This window comes from Callionymus lyra, chromosome 6, assembly GCF_982586985.1.
Source record: "Callionymus lyra chromosome 6, fCalLyr1.hap1.1, whole genome shotgun sequence".
Taxonomy (NCBI): Eukaryota; Metazoa; Chordata; class Actinopteri; order Syngnathiformes; family Callionymidae; genus Callionymus; species Callionymus lyra.
The window spans coordinates 27,468,641-27,486,210 of NC_141823.1; the positions used below are offsets into that span (position 1 = coordinate 27,468,641).

At 40.3% G+C, this 17,570-nt stretch overlaps 32 non-coding genes across 32 annotated transcripts; 22 read left to right on the top strand and 10 right to left on the bottom strand.

Moving 5' to 3' along the window:
• Nucleotides 1–14: 14 nt before the first annotated feature.
• On the top strand, nt 15–154 carry LOC148077956 (U4 spliceosomal RNA). Its single transcript, XR_015711738.1, has one exon. It is a non-coding gene; the product is annotated as a U4 spliceosomal RNA (small nuclear RNA).
• Nucleotides 155–645: 491 nt separating this feature from the next.
• LOC148077957 (U5 spliceosomal RNA) lies at nt 646–759 on the top strand. The gene has a single exon (XR_015711663.1). It is a non-coding gene; the product is annotated as a U5 spliceosomal RNA (small nuclear RNA).
• A 426-nt stretch (nt 760–1,185) lies between these two features.
• Nucleotides 1,186–1,259, bottom strand: trnan-guu (transfer RNA asparagine (anticodon GUU)). Its single transcript has one exon. It is a non-coding gene; the product is annotated as a tRNA-Asn (tRNA).
• Nucleotides 1,260–1,667: 408 nt separating this feature from the next.
• LOC148077959 (U4 spliceosomal RNA) lies at nt 1,668–1,807 on the top strand. The gene has a single exon (XR_015711739.1). It is a non-coding gene; the product is annotated as a U4 spliceosomal RNA (small nuclear RNA).
• A 491-nt stretch (nt 1,808–2,298) lies between these two features.
• LOC148077960 (U5 spliceosomal RNA) lies at nt 2,299–2,412 on the top strand. Its single transcript, XR_015711604.1, has one exon. It is a non-coding gene; the product is annotated as a U5 spliceosomal RNA (small nuclear RNA).
• Nucleotides 2,413–2,854: 442 nt separating this feature from the next.
• On the bottom strand, nt 2,855–2,928 carry trnan-guu (transfer RNA asparagine (anticodon GUU)). The gene has a single exon. It is a non-coding gene; the product is annotated as a tRNA-Asn (tRNA).
• Nucleotides 2,929–3,336: 408 nt separating this feature from the next.
• On the top strand, nt 3,337–3,475 carry LOC148077962 (U4 spliceosomal RNA). Its single transcript, XR_015711774.1, has one exon. It is a non-coding gene; the product is annotated as a U4 spliceosomal RNA (small nuclear RNA).
• A 492-nt stretch (nt 3,476–3,967) lies between these two features.
• On the top strand, nt 3,968–4,081 carry LOC148077963 (U5 spliceosomal RNA). Its single transcript, XR_015711605.1, has one exon. It is a non-coding gene; the product is annotated as a U5 spliceosomal RNA (small nuclear RNA).
• Nucleotides 4,082–4,524: 443 nt separating this feature from the next.
• Nucleotides 4,525–4,598, bottom strand: trnan-guu (transfer RNA asparagine (anticodon GUU)). Its single transcript has one exon. It is a non-coding gene; the product is annotated as a tRNA-Asn (tRNA).
• A 408-nt stretch (nt 4,599–5,006) lies between these two features.
• On the top strand, nt 5,007–5,145 carry LOC148077965 (U4 spliceosomal RNA). The gene has a single exon (XR_015711775.1). It is a non-coding gene; the product is annotated as a U4 spliceosomal RNA (small nuclear RNA).
• Nucleotides 5,146–5,637: 492 nt separating this feature from the next.
• Nucleotides 5,638–5,751, top strand: LOC148077966 (U5 spliceosomal RNA). Its single transcript, XR_015711606.1, has one exon. It is a non-coding gene; the product is annotated as a U5 spliceosomal RNA (small nuclear RNA).
• A 443-nt stretch (nt 5,752–6,194) lies between these two features.
• On the bottom strand, nt 6,195–6,268 carry trnan-guu (transfer RNA asparagine (anticodon GUU)). The gene has a single exon. It is a non-coding gene; the product is annotated as a tRNA-Asn (tRNA).
• A 408-nt stretch (nt 6,269–6,676) lies between these two features.
• On the top strand, nt 6,677–6,816 carry LOC148077968 (U4 spliceosomal RNA). The gene has a single exon (XR_015711740.1). It is a non-coding gene; the product is annotated as a U4 spliceosomal RNA (small nuclear RNA).
• A 491-nt stretch (nt 6,817–7,307) lies between these two features.
• On the top strand, nt 7,308–7,421 carry LOC148077969 (U5 spliceosomal RNA). The gene has a single exon (XR_015711664.1). It is a non-coding gene; the product is annotated as a U5 spliceosomal RNA (small nuclear RNA).
• A 426-nt stretch (nt 7,422–7,847) lies between these two features.
• On the bottom strand, nt 7,848–7,921 carry trnan-guu (transfer RNA asparagine (anticodon GUU)). Its single transcript has one exon. It is a non-coding gene; the product is annotated as a tRNA-Asn (tRNA).
• Nucleotides 7,922–8,329: 408 nt separating this feature from the next.
• LOC148077971 (U4 spliceosomal RNA) lies at nt 8,330–8,469 on the top strand. The gene has a single exon (XR_015711741.1). It is a non-coding gene; the product is annotated as a U4 spliceosomal RNA (small nuclear RNA).
• Nucleotides 8,470–8,960: 491 nt separating this feature from the next.
• Nucleotides 8,961–9,074, top strand: LOC148077972 (U5 spliceosomal RNA). Its single transcript, XR_015711607.1, has one exon. It is a non-coding gene; the product is annotated as a U5 spliceosomal RNA (small nuclear RNA).
• A 442-nt stretch (nt 9,075–9,516) lies between these two features.
• Nucleotides 9,517–9,590, bottom strand: trnan-guu (transfer RNA asparagine (anticodon GUU)). The gene has a single exon. It is a non-coding gene; the product is annotated as a tRNA-Asn (tRNA).
• Nucleotides 9,591–9,998: 408 nt separating this feature from the next.
• LOC148077974 (U4 spliceosomal RNA) lies at nt 9,999–10,137 on the top strand. The gene has a single exon (XR_015711777.1). It is a non-coding gene; the product is annotated as a U4 spliceosomal RNA (small nuclear RNA).
• Nucleotides 10,138–10,629: 492 nt separating this feature from the next.
• Nucleotides 10,630–10,743, top strand: LOC148077975 (U5 spliceosomal RNA). The gene has a single exon (XR_015711608.1). It is a non-coding gene; the product is annotated as a U5 spliceosomal RNA (small nuclear RNA).
• Nucleotides 10,744–11,186: 443 nt separating this feature from the next.
• trnan-guu (transfer RNA asparagine (anticodon GUU)) lies at nt 11,187–11,260 on the bottom strand. The gene has a single exon. It is a non-coding gene; the product is annotated as a tRNA-Asn (tRNA).
• Nucleotides 11,261–11,668: 408 nt separating this feature from the next.
• LOC148077977 (U4 spliceosomal RNA) lies at nt 11,669–11,807 on the top strand. Its single transcript, XR_015711778.1, has one exon. It is a non-coding gene; the product is annotated as a U4 spliceosomal RNA (small nuclear RNA).
• A 492-nt stretch (nt 11,808–12,299) lies between these two features.
• LOC148077978 (U5 spliceosomal RNA) lies at nt 12,300–12,413 on the top strand. The gene has a single exon (XR_015711609.1). It is a non-coding gene; the product is annotated as a U5 spliceosomal RNA (small nuclear RNA).
• Nucleotides 12,414–12,856: 443 nt separating this feature from the next.
• On the bottom strand, nt 12,857–12,930 carry trnan-guu (transfer RNA asparagine (anticodon GUU)). Its single transcript has one exon. It is a non-coding gene; the product is annotated as a tRNA-Asn (tRNA).
• A 408-nt stretch (nt 12,931–13,338) lies between these two features.
• Nucleotides 13,339–13,478, top strand: LOC148077980 (U4 spliceosomal RNA). The gene has a single exon (XR_015711742.1). It is a non-coding gene; the product is annotated as a U4 spliceosomal RNA (small nuclear RNA).
• Nucleotides 13,479–13,969: 491 nt separating this feature from the next.
• Nucleotides 13,970–14,083, top strand: LOC148077981 (U5 spliceosomal RNA). Its single transcript, XR_015711666.1, has one exon. It is a non-coding gene; the product is annotated as a U5 spliceosomal RNA (small nuclear RNA).
• Nucleotides 14,084–14,509: 426 nt separating this feature from the next.
• On the bottom strand, nt 14,510–14,583 carry trnan-guu (transfer RNA asparagine (anticodon GUU)). The gene has a single exon. It is a non-coding gene; the product is annotated as a tRNA-Asn (tRNA).
• Nucleotides 14,584–14,991: 408 nt separating this feature from the next.
• Nucleotides 14,992–15,131, top strand: LOC148077983 (U4 spliceosomal RNA). Its single transcript, XR_015711744.1, has one exon. It is a non-coding gene; the product is annotated as a U4 spliceosomal RNA (small nuclear RNA).
• Nucleotides 15,132–15,622: 491 nt separating this feature from the next.
• LOC148077984 (U5 spliceosomal RNA) lies at nt 15,623–15,736 on the top strand. Its single transcript, XR_015711611.1, has one exon. It is a non-coding gene; the product is annotated as a U5 spliceosomal RNA (small nuclear RNA).
• A 442-nt stretch (nt 15,737–16,178) lies between these two features.
• trnan-guu (transfer RNA asparagine (anticodon GUU)) lies at nt 16,179–16,252 on the bottom strand. Its single transcript has one exon. It is a non-coding gene; the product is annotated as a tRNA-Asn (tRNA).
• A 408-nt stretch (nt 16,253–16,660) lies between these two features.
• On the top strand, nt 16,661–16,799 carry LOC148077986 (U4 spliceosomal RNA). Its single transcript, XR_015711779.1, has one exon. It is a non-coding gene; the product is annotated as a U4 spliceosomal RNA (small nuclear RNA).
• Nucleotides 16,800–17,291: 492 nt separating this feature from the next.
• On the top strand, nt 17,292–17,405 carry LOC148077987 (U5 spliceosomal RNA). The gene has a single exon (XR_015711679.1). It is a non-coding gene; the product is annotated as a U5 spliceosomal RNA (small nuclear RNA).
• The last annotated feature ends 165 nt before the right edge of the window (nt 17,406–17,570 follow it).

The window sequence follows — 17,570 nt, forward strand, 5'->3', positions numbered from 1 at the left end:
GCATTGTGTATATTAGCTTTGCGCAGTGGCAGTATCGTAGCCCATGAGGTTTATCCGAGGCGCGATTATTGCTAGTTGAAAACTTTACCCAATACCCCGCCTTGACGACTTGAAATACAGTCGGCTATGGCAATTTTTGATGTCTCTCAGGAGACTAACTCGTTGTGTGAAATACAATGGAAAAAAGTTTACAGAATACACATGCACTAAATATGTATCAATGGAGGAGTTTTTGAAACGTTTTAAAATACATCTAGGAAGACTAACCTGTTGATGAATAGTTATATAGATGCAGATGAGTCTTGAAGATATTTTGGACCTCAGCTTCACTTTTCTAACTAGAATTGGCCAAATTCCAGGGGTAATGGGTGTTGGTGGTCCAGGATCTTCCGACAATTTTTACTGAGAACGCATTATACGAGTTAGTGAAATGATCTGTTTCAAACCAACATTTGTTAAAAAGTGACTTGAATACTTGAACATTGATATTTTTCATCAGCCAAATTGAATTTTTCAATTCCCATTCCCATTGCAGAATTTTTGGGGGATTCAGAACTATTTAGTAAGACGGCTCAGCGGGCCTCACCATTAGTTAAAGGCACATGATGGAGAATACGGCCTCTTCTCAAGCACTGGCTTATCAGTTCACTCGTGTTTCTCTTCAGATTGTATAAATCTTTCGCCTTTTACTAAAGATTTCCGTGGAGAGGGACAACATGAGTCTTTAATAATTTTTTGCTGCCCTTCTTTGGTGGGGCTTCATCATATGTTCAAGTAAAACAGCTGAATTTAGAAACTGTATGTTTCATGGAAGCATTTCCATCATTGAGCATCCTTAAAGTTTTGGTCACACTTGATCAAGTTTCCAACAGGCAGACAAAGCCTATCTGAGGCTGGGTTACTGTTATATTGGTTAAATGTCTTCCTGAATATTTGGTGCACCTGAAACAAAAAGTTTTGCTGCAATACATTAGAGAGTATTGATTCAGAGATGGTGCTCTCAAATCTTGTCCAGGTGTGTGGGCTTGTACCACACACCTTTCAGTTAATTGCCAAATGCACTAACCAATGTGGCCACAGAGACACATGCTAGGCAAGCATAGGCAAGCAAGGTTTATGTAACAAACACTATAGTTGTTTTTTTCAAAGTGGGAATTATATAAAGTCAACCTATTAAAACTAGGCCGTCCCTGGGTGGGCTTGAACCACCAACCTTTCGGTTAACAGCCGAACGCGCTAACCAATTGCGCCACAGAGACACATGCAAGACAAGCATAGGCAAGAAAAAAATTAAAGTTGGTTTCTAATTGCACTGGGAATAATGTAAAATCCTTAGCTGCAGAAATGACACACACATTCTGGTTCACCTGATTTCTGATGTCCATCAAAGGCCTTGTTTGGGCAGTAGACAGCACATTAGTCTTGCGTCCTGAGATCCGAGCCTCACACAGGGCACTAAAAAAAGTAGTTATTAACGTTTTACAGTTGCTGCTTCCTGTGAAGATGTTCCTAGTCTGACAAGGTATTTAACAATATGGAGAACATTCTTTCATGATGGCGATAACATTGTGTATCGTTGCCTATGAGGTTAATCGGAGGCCTAGGAAACCGTCATCTGGCATAGTGTGTAGCTACCAGGGGAGCCCATGCTTGGCATTGTGTATATTAGCTTTGCGCAGTGGCAGTATCGTAGCCCATGAGGTTTATCCGAGGCGCGATTATTGCTAGTTGAAAACTTTACCCAATACCCCGCCTTGACGACTTGAAATACAGTCGGCTATGGCAATTTTTGATGTCTCTCAGGAGACTAACTCGTTGTGTGAAATACAATGGAAAAAAGTTTACAGAATACACATGCACTAAATATGTATCAATGGAGGAGTTTTTGAAACGTTTTAAAATACATCTAGGAAGACTAACCTGTTGATGAATAGTTATATAGATGCAGATGAGTCTTGAAGATATTTTGGACCTCAGCTTCACTTTTCTAACTAGAATTGGCCAAATTCCAGGGGTACTGGGTGTTGGTGGTCCAGGATCTTCCGACAATTTTTACTGAGAACGCATTATACGAGTTAGTGAAATGATCTGTTTCAAACCAACATTTGTTAAAAAGTGACTTGAATACTTGAACATTGATATTTTTCATCAGCCAAATTGAATTTTTCAATTCCCATTCCCATTGCAGAATTTTTGGGGGATTCAGAACTATTTAGTAAGACGGCTCAGCGGGCCTCACCATTAGTTAAAGGCACATGATGGAGAATACGGCCTCTTCTCAAGCACTGGCTTATCAGTTCACTCGTGTTTCTCTTCAGATCGTATAAATCTTTCGCCTTTTACTAAAGATTTCCGTGGAGAGGGACAACATGAGTCTTTAATAATTTTTTGCTGCCCTTCTTTGGTGGGGCTTCATCATATGTTCAAGTAAAACAGCTGAATTTAGAAACTGTATGTTTCATGGAAGCATTTCCATCATTGAGCATTCTCAAAGTTTTGGTCACACTTGATCAAGTTTCCAACAGGCAGACAAAGCCTATCTGAGGCTGGGTTACTGTTATATTGGTTAAATGTCTTCCTGAATATTTGGTGCACCTGAAACAAAAAGTTTTGCTGCTTTGTTTTTGATGGAATACATTAGAGAGTATTGATTCAGAGATGGTGCTCTCAAATCTTGTCCATCCCTGGGTGGGCTTGAACCACACACCTTTCAGTTAACTGCCAAATGCACTAACCAATGTGGCCACAGAGACACATGCTAGGCAAGCATAGGCAAGCAAGGTTTATGTAACAAACACTATAGTTGTTTTTTTCAAAGTGGGAATTATATAAAGTCAACCTATTAAAACTAGGCCGTCCCTGGGTGGGCTTGAACCACCAACCTTTCGGTTAACAGCCGAACGCGCTAACCAATTGCGCCACAGAGACACATGCAAGACAAGCATAGGCAAGAAAAAAATTAAAATTGGTTTTTAATTGCACTGGGAATAATGTAAAATCCTTAGCTGCAGAAATGACACACACATTCTGGTTCACCTGATTTCTGATGTCCATCAAAGGCCTTGTTTGGGCAGTAGACAGCACATTAGTCTTGCGTCCTGAGATCCGAGCCTCACACAGGGCACTAAAAAAAGTAGTTATTAACGTTTTACAGTTGCTGCTTCCTGTGAAGATGTTCCTAGTCTGACAACGTATTTAACAATATGGAGAACATTCTTTCATGATGGCGATAACATTGTGTATCGTTGCCTATGAGGTTAATCTGAGGCCTAGGAAACCGTCATCTCGCATAGTGTGTAGCTACCAGGGTAGCCCATGCTTGGCATTGTGTATATTAGCTTTGCGCAGTGGCAGTATCGTAGCCCATGAGGTTTATCCGAGGCGCGATTATTGCTAGTTGAAAACTTTACCCAATACCCCGCCTTGACGACTTGAAATACAGTCGGCTATGGCAATTTTTGATGTCTCTCAGGACACTAACTCGTTGTGTGAAATACAATGGAAAAAAGTTTACAGAATACACATGCACTAAATATGTATCAATGGAGGAGTTTTTGAAACGTTTTAAAATACATCTAGGAAGACTAACCTGTTGATGAATAGTTATATAGATGCAGATGAGTCTTGAAGATATTTTGGACCTCAGCTTCACTTTTCTAACTAGAATTGGCCAAATTCCAGGGGTAATGGGTGTTGGTGGTCCAGGATCTTCCGACAATTTTTACTGAGAACGCATTATACGAGTTAGTGAAATGATCTGTTTCAAACCAACATTTGTTAAAAAGTGACTTGAATACTTGAACATTGATATTTTTCATCAGCCAAATTGAATTTTTCAATTCCCATTCCCATTGCAGAATTTTTGGGGGATTCAGAACTATTTAGTAAGACGGCTCAGCGGGCCTCACCATTAGTTAAAGGCACATGATGGAGAATACGGCCTCTTCTCAAGCACTGGCTTATCAGTTCACTCGTGTTTCTCTTCAGATCGTATAAATCTTTCGCCTTTTACTAAAGATTTCCGTGGAGAGGGACAACATGAGTCTTTAATAATTTTTTGCTGCCCTTCTTTGGTGGGGCTTCATCATATGTTCAAGTAAAACAGCTGAATTTAGAAACTGTATGTTTCATGGAAGCATTTCCATCATTGAGCATCCTTAAAGTTTTGGTCACACTTGATCAAGTTTCCAACAGGCAGACAAAGCCTATCTGAGGCTGGGTTACTGTTATATTGGTTAAATGTCTTCCTGAATATTTGGTGCACCTGAAACAAAAAGTTTTGCTGCTTTGTTTTTGATGGAATACATTAGAGAGTATTGATTCAGAGATGGTGCTCTCAAATCTTGTCCATCCCTGGGTGGGCTTGAACCACACACCTTTCAGTTAACTGCCAAATGCACTAACCAATGTGGCCACAGAGACACATGCTAGGCAAGCATAGGCAAGCAAGGTTTATTTAACAAACACTATAGTTGTTTTTTTTCAAAGTGGGAATTATATAAAGTCAACCTATTAAAACTAGGCCGTCCCTGGGTGGGCTTGAACCACCAACCTTTCGGTTAACAGCCGAACGCGCTAACCAATTGCGCCACAGAGACACATGCAAGACAAGCATAGGCAAGAAAAAAATTAAAATTGGTTTTTAATTGCACTGGGAATAATGTAAAATCCTTAGCTGCAGAAATGACACACACATTCTGGTTCACCTGATTTCTGATGTCCATCAAAGGCCTTGTTTGGGCAGTAGACAGCACATTAGTCTTGCGTCCTGAGATCCGAGCCTCACACAGGGCACTAAAAAAAGTAGTTATTAACGTTTTACAGTTGCTGCTTCCTGTGAAGATGTTCCTAGTCTGACAACGTATTTAACAATATGGAGAACATTCTTTCATGATGGCGATAACATTGTGTATCGTTGCCTATGAGGTTAATCGGAGGCCTAGGAAACCGTCATCTGGCATAGTGTGTAGCTACCAGGGGAGCCCATGCTTGGCATTGTGTATATTAGCTTTGCGCAGTGGCAGTATCGTAGCCCATGAGGTTTATCCGAGGCGCGATTATTGCTAGTTGAAAACTTTACCCAATACCCCGCCTTGACGACTTGAAATACAGTCGGCTATGGCAATTTTTGATGTCTCTCAGGACACTAACTCGTTGTGTGAAATACAATGGAAAAAAGTTTACAGAATACACATGCACTAAATATGTATCAATGGAGGAGTTTTTGAAACGTTTTAAAATACATCTAGGAAGACTAACCTGTTGATGAATAGTTATATAGATGCAGATGAGTCTTGAAGATATTTTGGACCTCAGCTTCACTTTTCTAACTAGAATTGGCCAAATTCCAGGGGTAATGGGTGTTGGTGGTCCAGGATCTTCCGACAATTTTTACTGAGAACGCATTATACGAGTTAGTGAAATGATCTGTTTCAAACCAACATTTGTTAAAAAGTGACTTGAATACTTGAACATTGATATTTTTCATCAGCCAAATTGAATTTTTCAATTCCCATTCCCATTGCAGAATTTTTGGGGGATTCAGAACTATTTAGTAAGACGGCTCAGCGGGCCTCACCATTAGTTAAAGGCACATGATGGAGAATACGGCCTCTTCTCAAGCACTGGCTTATCAGTTCACTCGTGTTTCTCTTCAGATCGTATAAATCTTTCGCCTTTTACTAAAGATTTCCGTGGAGAGGGACAACATGAGTCTTTAATAATTTTTTGCTGCCCTTCTTTGGTGGGGCTTCATCATATGTTCAAGTAAAACAGCTGAATTTAGAAACTGTATGTTTCATGGAAGCATTTCCATCATTGAGCATCCTTAAAGTTTTGGTCACACTTGATCAAGTTTCCAACAGGCAGACAAAGCCTATCTGAGGCTGGGTTACTGTTATATTGGTTAAATGTCTTCCTGAATATTTGGTGCACCTGAAACAAAAAGTTTTGCTGCTTTGTTTTTGATGGAATACATTAGAGAGTATTGATTCAGAGATGGTGCTCTCAAATCTTGTCCATCCCTGGGTGGGCTTGAACCACACACCTTTCAGTTAACTGCCAAATGCACTAACCAATGTGGCCACAGAGACACATGCTAGGCAAGCATAGGCAAGCAAGGTTTATGTAACAAACACTATAGTTGTTTTTTTTCAAAGTGGGAATTATATAAAGTCAACCTATTAAAACTAGGCCGTCCCTGGGTGGGCTTGAACCACCAACCTTTCGGTTAACAGCCGAACGCGCTAACCAATTGCGCCACAGAGACACATGCAAGACAAGCATAGGCAAGAAAAAAATTAAAATTGGTTTTTAATTGCACTGGGAATAATGTAAAATCCTTAGCTGCAGAAATGACACACACATTCTGGTTCACCTGATTTCTGATGTCCATCAAAGGCCTTGTTTGGGCAGTAGACAGCACATTAGTCTTGCGTCCTGAGATCCGAGCCTCACACAGGGCACTAAAAAAAGTAGTTATTAACGTTTTACAGTTGCTGCTTCCTGTGAAGATGTTCCTAGTCTGACAACGTATTTAACAATATGGAGAACATTCTTTCATGATGGCGATAACATTGTGTATCGTTGCCTATGAGGTTAATCGGAGGCCTAGGAAACCGTCATCTGGCATAGTGTGTAGCTACCAGGGGAGCCCATGCTTGGCATTGTGTATATTAGCTTTGCGCAGTGGCAGTATCGTAGCCCATGAGGTTTATCCGAGGCGCGATTATTGCTAGTTGAAAACTTTACCCAATACCCCGCCTTGACGACTTGAAATACAGTCGGCTATGGCAATTTTTGATGTCTCTCAGGAGACTAACTCGTTGTGTGAAATACAATGGAAAAAAGTTTACAGAATACACATGCACTAAATATGTATCAATGGAGGAGTTTTTGAAACGTTTTAAAATACATCTAGGAAGACTAACCTGTTGATGAATAGTTATATAGATGCAGATGAGTCTTGAAGATATTTTGGACCTCAGCTTCACTTTTCTAACTAGAATTGGCCAAATTCCAGGGGTAATGGGTGTTGGTGGTCCAGGATCTTCCGACAATTTTTACTGAGAACGCATTATACGAGTTAGTGAAATGATCTGTTTCAAACCAACATTTGTTAAAAAGTGACTTGAATACTTGAACATTGATATTTTTCATCAGCCAAATTGAATTTTTCAATTCCCATTCCCATTGCAGAATTTTTGGGGGATTCAGAACTATTTAGTAAGACGGCTCAGCGGGCCTCACCATTAGTTAAAGGCACATGATGGAGAATACGGCCTCTTCTCAAGCACTGGCTTATCAGTTCACTCGTGTTTCTCTTCAGATTGTATAAATCTTTCGCCTTTTACTAAAGATTTCCGTGGAGAGGGACAACATGAGTCTTTAATAATTTTTTGCTGCCCTTCTTTGGTGGGGCTTCATCATATGTTCAAGTAAAACAGCTGAATTTAGAAACTGTATGTTTCATGGAAGCATTTCCATCATTGAGCATCCTTAAAGTTTTGGTCACACTTGATCAAGTTTCCAACAGGCAGACAAAGCCTATCTGAGGCTGGGTTACTGTTATATTGGTTAAATGTCTTCCTGAATATTTGGTGCACCTGAAACAAAAAGTTTTGCTGCAATACATTAGAGAGTATTGATTCAGAGATGGTGCTCTCAAATCTTGTCCAGGTGTGTGGGCTTGTACCACACACCTTTCAGTTAATTGCCAAATGCACTAACCAATGTGGCCACAGAGACACATGCTAGGCAAGCATAGGCAAGCAAGGTTTATGTAACAAACACTATAGTTGTTTTTTTCAAAGTGGGAATTATATAAAGTCAACCTATTAAAACTAGGCCGTCCCTGGGTGGGCTTGAACCACCAACCTTTCGGTTAACAGCCGAACGCGCTAACCAATTGCGCCACAGAGACACATGCAAGACAAGCATAGGCAAGAAAAAAATTAAAGTTGGTTTCTAATTGCACTGGGAATAATGTAAAATCCTTAGCTGCAGAAATGACACACACATTCTGGTTCACCTGATTTCTGATGTCCATCAAAGGCCTTGTTTGGGCAGTAGACAGCACATTAGTCTTGCGTCCTGAGATCCGAGCCTCACACAGGGCACTAAAAAAAGTAGTTATTAACGTTTTACAGTTGCTGCTTCCTGTGAAGATGTTCCTAGTCTGACAAGGTATTTAACAATATGGAGAACATTCTTTCATGATGGCGATAACATTGTGTATCGTTGCCTATGAGGTTAATCGGAGGCCTAGGAAACCGTCATCTGGCATAGTGTGTAGCTACCAGGGGAGCCCATGCTTGGCATTGTGTATATTAGCTTTGCGCAGTGGCAGTATCGTAGCCCATGAGGTTTATCCGAGGCGCGATTATTGCTAGTTGAAAACTTTACCCAATACCCCGCCTTGACGACTTGAAATACAGTCGGCTATGGCAATTTTTGATGTCTCTCAGGAGACTAACTCGTTGTGTGAAATACAATGGAAAAAAGTTTACAGAATACACATGCACTAAATATGTATCAATGGAGGAGTTTTTGAAACGTTTTAAAATACATCTAGGAAGACTAACCTGTTGATGAATAGTTATATAGATGCAGATGAGTCTTGAAGATATTTTGGACCTCAGCTTCACTTTTCTAACTAGAATTGGCCAAATTCCAGGGGTACTGGGTGTTGGTGGTCCAGGATCTTCCGACAATTTTTACTGAGAACGCATTATACGAGTTAGTGAAATGATCTGTTTCAAACCAACATTTGTTAAAAAGTGACTTGAATACTTGAACATTGATATTTTTCATCAGCCAAATTGAATTTTTCAATTCCCATTCCCATTGCAGAATTTTTGGGGGATTCAGAACTATTTAGTAAGACGGCTCAGCGGGCCTCACCATTAGTTAAAGGCACATGATGGAGAATACGGCCTCTTCTCAAGCACTGGCTTATCAGTTCACTCGTGTTTCTCTTCAGATCGTATAAATCTTTCGCCTTTTACTAAAGATTTCCGTGGAGAGGGACAACATGAGTCTTTAATAATTTTTTGCTGCCCTTCTTTGGTGGGGCTTCATCATATGTTCAAGTAAAACAGCTGAATTTAGAAACTGTATGTTTCATGGAAGCATTTCCATCATTGAGCATTCTCAAAGTTTTGGTCACACTTGATCAAGTTTCCAACAGGCAGACAAAGCCTATCTGAGGCTGGGTTACTGTTATATTGGTTAAATGTCTTCCTGAATATTTGGTGCACCTGAAACAAAAAGTTTTGCTGCTTTGTTTTTGATGGAATACATTAGAGAGTATTGATTCAGAGATGGTGCTCTCAAATCTTGTCCATCCCTGGGTGGGCTTGAACCACACACCTTTCAGTTAACTGCCAAATGCACTAACCAATGTGGCCACAGAGACACATGCTAGGCAAGCATAGGCAAGCAAGGTTTATGTAACAAACACTATAGTTGTTTTTTTCAAAGTGGGAATTATATAAAGTCAACCTATTAAAACTAGGCCGTCCCTGGGTGGGCTTGAACCACCAACCTTTCGGTTAACAGCCGAACGCGCTAACCAATTGCGCCACAGAGACACATGCAAGACAAGCATAGGCAAGAAAAAAATTAAAATTGGTTTTTAATTGCACTGGGAATAATGTAAAATCCTTAGCTGCAGAAATGACACACACATTCTGGTTCACCTGATTTCTGATGTCCATCAAAGGCCTTGTTTGGGCAGTAGACAGCACATTAGTCTTGCGTCCTGAGATCCGAGCCTCACACAGGGCACTAAAAAAAGTAGTTATTAACGTTTTACAGTTGCTGCTTCCTGTGAAGATGTTCCTAGTCTGACAACGTATTTAACAATATGGAGAACATTCTTTCATGATGGCGATAACATTGTGTATCGTTGCCTATGAGGTTAATCTGAGGCCTAGGAAACCGTCATCTCGCATAGTGTGTAGCTACCAGGGTAGCCCATGCTTGGCATTGTGTATATTAGCTTTGCGCAGTGGCAGTATCGTAGCCCATGAGGTTTATCCGAGGCGCGATTATTGCTAGTTGAAAACTTTACCCAATACCCCGCCTTGACGACTTGAAATACAGTCGGCTATGGCAATTTTTGATGTCTCTCAGGACACTAACTCGTTGTGTGAAATACAATGGAAAAAAGTTTACAGAATACACATGCACTAAATATGTATCAATGGAGGAGTTTTTGAAACGTTTTAAAATACATCTAGGAAGACTAACCTGTTGATGAATAGTTATATAGATGCAGATGAGTCTTGAAGATATTTTGGACCTCAGCTTCACTTTTCTAACTAGAATTGGCCAAATTCCAGGGGTAATGGGTGTTGGTGGTCCAGGATCTTCCGACAATTTTTACTGAGAACGCATTATACGAGTTAGTGAAATGATCTGTTTCAAACCAACATTTGTTAAAAAGTGACTTGAATACTTGAACATTGATATTTTTCATCAGCCAAATTGAATTTTTCAATTCCCATTCCCATTGCAGAATTTTTGGGGGATTCAGAACTATTTAGTAAGACGGCTCAGCGGGCCTCACCATTAGTTAAAGGCACATGATGGAGAATACGGCCTCTTCTCAAGCACTGGCTTATCAGTTCACTCGTGTTTCTCTTCAGATCGTATAAATCTTTCGCCTTTTACTAAAGATTTCCGTGGAGAGGGACAACATGAGTCTTTAATAATTTTTTGCTGCCCTTCTTTGGTGGGGCTTCATCATATGTTCAAGTAAAACAGCTGAATTTAGAAACTGTATGTTTCATGGAAGCATTTCCATCATTGAGCATCCTTAAAGTTTTGGTCACACTTGATCAAGTTTCCAACAGGCAGACAAAGCCTATCTGAGGCTGGGTTACTGTTATATTGGTTAAATGTCTTCCTGAATATTTGGTGCACCTGAAACAAAAAGTTTTGCTGCTTTGTTTTTGATGGAATACATTAGAGAGTATTGATTCAGAGATGGTGCTCTCAAATCTTGTCCATCCCTGGGTGGGCTTGAACCACACACCTTTCAGTTAACTGCCAAATGCACTAACCAATGTGGCCACAGAGACACATGCTAGGCAAGCATAGGCAAGCAAGGTTTATTTAACAAACACTATAGTTGTTTTTTTTCAAAGTGGGAATTATATAAAGTCAACCTATTAAAACTAGGCCGTCCCTGGGTGGGCTTGAACCACCAACCTTTCGGTTAACAGCCGAACGCGCTAACCAATTGCGCCACAGAGACACATGCAAGACAAGCATAGGCAAGAAAAAAATTAAAATTGGTTTTTAATTGCACTGGGAATAATGTAAAATCCTTAGCTGCAGAAATGACACACACATTCTGGTTCACCTGATTTCTGATGTCCATCAAAGGCCTTGTTTGGGCAGTAGACAGCACATTAGTCTTGCGTCCTGAGATCCGAGCCTCACACAGGGCACTAAAAAAAGTAGTTATTAACGTTTTACAGTTGCTGCTTCCTGTGAAGATGTTCCTAGTCTGACAACGTATTTAACAATATGGAGAACATTCTTTCATGATGGCGATAACATTGTGTATCGTTGCCTATGAGGTTAATCGGAGGCCTAGGAAACCGTCATCTGGCATAGTGTGTAGCTACCAGGGGAGCCCATGCTTGGCATTGTGTATATTAGCTTTGCGCAGTGGCAGTATCGTAGCCCATGAGGTTTATCCGAGGCGCGATTATTGCTAGTTGAAAACTTTACCCAATACCCCGCCTTGACGACTTGAAATACAGTCGGCTATGGCAATTTTTGATGTCTCTCAGGACACTAACTCGTTGTGTGAAATACAATGGAAAAAAGTTTACAGAATACACATGCACTAAATATGTATCAATGGAGGAGTTTTTGAAACGTTTTAAAATACATCTAGGAAGACTAACCTGTTGATGAATAGTTATATAGATGCAGATGAGTCTTGAAGATATTTTGGACCTCAGCTTCACTTTTCTAACTAGAATTGGCCAAATTCCAGGGGTAATGGGTGTTGGTGGTCCAGGATCTTCCGACAATTTTTACTGAGAACGCATTATACGAGTTAGTGAAATGATCTGTTTCAAACCAACATTTGTTAAAAAGTGACTTGAATACTTGAACATTGATATTTTTCATCAGCCAAATTGAATTTTTCAATTCCCATTCCCATTGCAGAATTTTTGGGGGATTCAGAACTATTTAGTAAGACGGCTCAGCGGGCCTCACCATTAGTTAAAGGCACATGATGGAGAATACGGCCTCTTCTCAAGCACTGGCTTATCAGTTCACTCGTGTTTCTCTTCAGATCGTATAAATCTTTCGCCTTTTACTAAAGATTTCCGTGGAGAGGGACAACATGAGTCTTTAATAATTTTTTGCTGCCCTTCTTTGGTGGGGCTTCATCATATGTTCAAGTAAAACAGCTGAATTTAGAAACTGTATGTTTCATGGAAGCATTTCCATCATTGAGCATCCTTAAAGTTTTGGTCACACTTGATCAAGTTTCCAACAGGCAGACAAAGCCTATCTGAGGCTGGGTTACTGTTATATTGGTTAAATGTCTTCCTGAATATTTGGTGCACCTGAAACAAAAAGTTTTGCTGCTTTGTTTTTGATGGAATACATTAGAGAGTATTGATTCAGAGATGGTGCTCTCAAATCTTGTCCATCCCTGGGTGGGCTTGAACCACACACCTTTCAGTTAACTGCCAAATGCACTAACCAATGTGGCCACAGAGACACATGCTAGGCAAGCATAGGCAAGCAAGGTTTATGTAACAAACACTATAGTTGTTTTTTTTCAAAGTGGGAATTATATAAAGTCAACCTATTAAAACTAGGCCGTCCCTGGGTGGGCTTGAACCACCAACCTTTCGGTTAACAGCCGAACGCGCTAACCAATTGCGCCACAGAGACACATGCAAGACAAGCATAGGCAAGAAAAAAATTAAAATTGGTTTTTAATTGCACTGGGAATAATGTAAAATCCTTAGCTGCAGAAATGACACACACATTCTGGTTCACCTGATTTCTGATGTCCATCAAAGGCCTTGTTTGGGCAGTAGACAGCACATTAGTCTTGCGTCCTGAGATCCGAGCCTCACACAGGGCACTAAAAAAAGTAGTTATTAACGTTTTACAGTTGCTGCTTCCTGTGAAGATGTTCCTAGTCTGACAACGTATTTAACAATATGGAGAACATTCTTTCATGATGGCGATAACATTGTGTATCGTTGCCTATGAGGTTAATCGGAGGCCTAGGAAACCGTCATCTGGCATAGTGTGTAGCTACCAGGGGAGCCCATGCTTGGCATTGTGTATATTAGCTTTGCGCAGTGGCAGTATCGTAGCCCATGAGGTTTATCCGAGGCGCGATTATTGCTAGTTGAAAACTTTACCCAATACCCCGCCTTGACGACTTGAAATACAGTCGGCTATGGCAATTTTTGATGTCTCTCAGGAGACTAACTCGTTGTGTGAAATACAATGGAAAAAAGTTTACAGAATACACATGCACTAAATATGTATCAATGGAGGAGTTTTTGAAACGTTTTAAAATACATCTAGGAAGACTAACCTGTTGATGAATAGTTATATAGATGCAGATGAGTCTTGAAGATATTTTGGACCTCAGCTTCACTTTTCTAACTAGAATTGGCCAAATTCCAGGGGTAATGGGTGTTGGTGGTCCAGGATCTTCCGACAATTTTTACTGAGAACGCATTATACGAGTTAGTGAAATGATCTGTTTCAAACCAACATTTGTTAAAAAGTGACTTGAATACTTGAACATTGATATTTTTCATCAGCCAAATTGAATTTTTCAATTCCCATTCCCATTGCAGAATTTTTGGGGGATTCAGAACTATTTAGTAAGACGGCTCAGCGGGCCTCACCATTAGTTAAAGGCACATGATGGAGAATACGGCCTCTTCTCAAGCACTGGCTTATCAGTTCACTCGTGTTTCTCTTCAGATTGTATAAATCTTTCGCCTTTTACTAAAGATTTCCGTGGAGAGGGACAACATGAGTCTTTAATAATTTTTTGCTGCCCTTCTTTGGTGGGGCTTCATCATATGTTCAAGTAAAACAGCTGAATTTAGAAACTGTATGTTTCATGGAAGCATTTCCATCATTGAGCATCCTTAAAGTTTTGGTCACACTTGATCAAGTTTCCAACAGGCAGACAAAGCCTATCTGAGGCTGGGTTACTGTTATATTGGTTAAATGTCTTCCTGAATATTTGGTGCACCTGAAACAAAAAGTTTTGCTGCAATACATTAGAGAGTATTGATTCAGAGATGGTGCTCTCAAATCTTGTCCAGGTGTGTGGGCTTGTACCACACACCTTTCAGTTAATTGCCAAATGCACTAACCAATGTGGCCACAGAGACACATGCTAGGCAAGCATAGGCAAGCAAGGTTTATGTAACAAACACTATAGTTGTTTTTTTCAAAGTGGGAATTATATAAAGTCAACCTATTAAAACTAGGCCGTCCCTGGGTGGGCTTGAACCACCAACCTTTCGGTTAACAGCCGAACGCGCTAACCAATTGCGCCACAGAGACACATGCAAGACAAGCATAGGCAAGAAAAAAATTAAAGTTGGTTTCTAATTGCACTGGGAATAATGTAAAATCCTTAGCTGCAGAAATGACACACACATTCTGGTTCACCTGATTTCTGATGTCCATCAAAGGCCTTGTTTGGGCAGTAGACAGCACATTAGTCTTGCCTCCTGAGATCCGAGCCTCACACAGGGCACTAAAAAAAGTAGTTATTAACGTTTTACAGTTGCTGCTTCCTGTGAAGATGTTCCTAGTCTGACAAGGTATTTAACAATATGGAGAACATTCTTTCATGATGGCGATAACATTGTGTATCGTTGCCTATGAGGTTAATCGGAGGCCTAGGAAACCGTCATCTGGCATAGTGTGTAGCTACCAGGGGAGCCCATGCTTGGCATTGTGTATATTAGCTTTGCGCAGTGGCAGTATCGTAGCCCATGAGGTTTATCCGAGGCGCGATTATTGCTAGTTGAAAACTTTACCCAATACCCCGCCTTGACGACTTGAAATACAGTCGGCTATGGCAATTTTTGATGTCTCTCAGGAGACTAACTCGTTGTGTGAAATACAATGGAAAAAAGTTTACAGAATACACATGCACTAAATATGTATCAATGGAGGAGTTTTTGAAACGTTTTAAAATACATCTAGGAAGACTAACCTGTTGATGAATAGTTATATAGATGCAGATGAGTCTTGAAGATATTTTGGACCTCAGCTTCACTTTTCTAACTAGAATTGGCCAAATTCCAGGGGTACTGGGTGTTGGTGGTCCAGGATCTTCCGACAATTTTTACTGAGAACGCATTATACGAGTTAGTGAAATGATCTGTTTCAAACCAACATTTGTTAAAAAGTGACTTGAATACTTGAACATTGATATTTTTCATCAGCCAAATTGAATTTTTCAATTCCCATTCCCATTGCAGAATTTTTGGGGGATTCAGAACTATTTAGTAAGACGGCTCAGCGGGCCTCACCATTAGTTAAAGGCACATGATGGAGAATACGGCCTCTTCTCAAGCACTGGCTTATCAGTTCACTCGTGTTTCTCTTCAGATCGTATAAATCTTTCGCCTTTTACTAAAGATTTCCGTGGAGAGGGACAACATGAGTCTTTAATAATTTTTTGCTGCCCTTCTTTGGTGGGGCTTCATCATATGTTCAAGTAAAACAGCTGAATTTAGAAACTGTATGTTTCATGGAAGCATTTCCATCATTGAGCATCCTTAAAGTTTTGGTCACACTTGATCAAGTTTCCAACAGGCAGACAAAGCCTATCTGAGGCTGGGTTACTGTTATATTGGTTAAATGTCTTCCTGAATATTTGGTGCACCTGAAACAAAAAGTTTTGCTGCTTTGTTTTTGATGGAATACATTAGAGAGTATTGATTCAGAGATGGTGCTCTCAAATCTTGTCCATCCCTGGGTGGGCTTGAACCACACACCTTTCAGTTAACTGCCAAATGCACTAACCAATGTGGCCACAGAGACACATGCTAGGCAAGCATAGGCAAGCAAGGTTTATGTAACAAACACTATAGTTGTTTTTTTCAAAGTGGGAATTATATAAAGTCAACCTATTAAAACTAGGCCGTCCCTGGGTGGGCTTGAACCACCAACCTTTCGGTTAACAGCCGAACGCGCTAACCAATTGCGCCACAGAGACACATGCAAGACAAGCATAGGCAATAAAAAAATTAAAATTGGTTTTTAATTGCACTGGGAATAATGTAAAATCCTTAGCTGCAGAAATGACACACACATTCTGGTTCACCTGATTTCTGATGTCCATCAAAGGCCTTGTTTGGGCAGTAGACAGCACATTAGTCTTGCGTCCTGAGATCCGAGCCTCACACAGGGCACTAAAAAAAGTAGTTATTAACGTTTTACAGTTGCTGCTTCCTGTGAAGATGTTCCTAGTCTGACAACGTATTTAACAATATGGAGAACATTCTTTCATGATGGCGATAACATTGTGTATCGTTGCCTATGAGGTTAATCGGAGGCCTAGGAAACCGTCATCTCGCATAGTGTGTAGCTACCAGGGTAGCCCATGCTTGGCATTGTGTATATTAGCTTTGCGCAGTGGCAGTATCGTAGCCCATGAGGTTTATCCGAGGCGCGATTATTGCTAGTTGAAAACTTTACCCAATACCCCGCCTTGACGACTTGAAATACAGTCGGCTATGGCAATTTTTGATGTCTCTCAGGACACTAACTCGTTGTGTGAAATACAATGGAAAAAAGTTTACAGAATACACATGCACTAAATATGTATCAATGGAGGAGTTTTTGAAACGTTTTAAAATACATCTAGGAAGACTTACCTGTTGATGAATAGTTATATAGATGCAGATGAGTCTTGAAGATATTTTGGACCTCAGCTTCACTTTTCTAACTAGAATTGGCCAAATTCCAGGGGTACTGGGTGTTGGTGGTCCAGGATCTTCCGACAATTTTTACTGAGAACGCATTATACGAGTTAGTGAAATGATCTGTTTCAAACCAACATTTGTTAAAAAGTGACTTGAATACTTGAACATTGATATTTTTCATCAGCCAAATTGAATTTTTCAATTCCCATTCCCATTGCAGAATTTTTGGGGGATTCAGAACTATTTAGTAAGACGGCTCAGCGGGCCTCACCATTAGTTAAAGGCACATGATGGAGAATACGGCCTCTTCTCAAGCACTGGCTTATCAGTTCACTCGTGTTTCTCTTCAGATCGTATAAATCTTTCGCCTTTTACTAAAGATTTCCGTGGAGAGGGACAACATGAGTCTTTAATTTTTTTTTGCTGCCCTTCTTTGGTGGGGCTTCATCATATGTTCAAGTAAAACAGCTGAATTTAGAAACTGTATGTTTCATGGAAGCATTTCCATCATTGAGCATCCTTAAAGTTTTGGTCACACTTGATCAAGTTTCCAACAGGCAGACAAAGCCTATCTGAGGCTGGGTTACTGTTATATTGGTTAAATGTCTT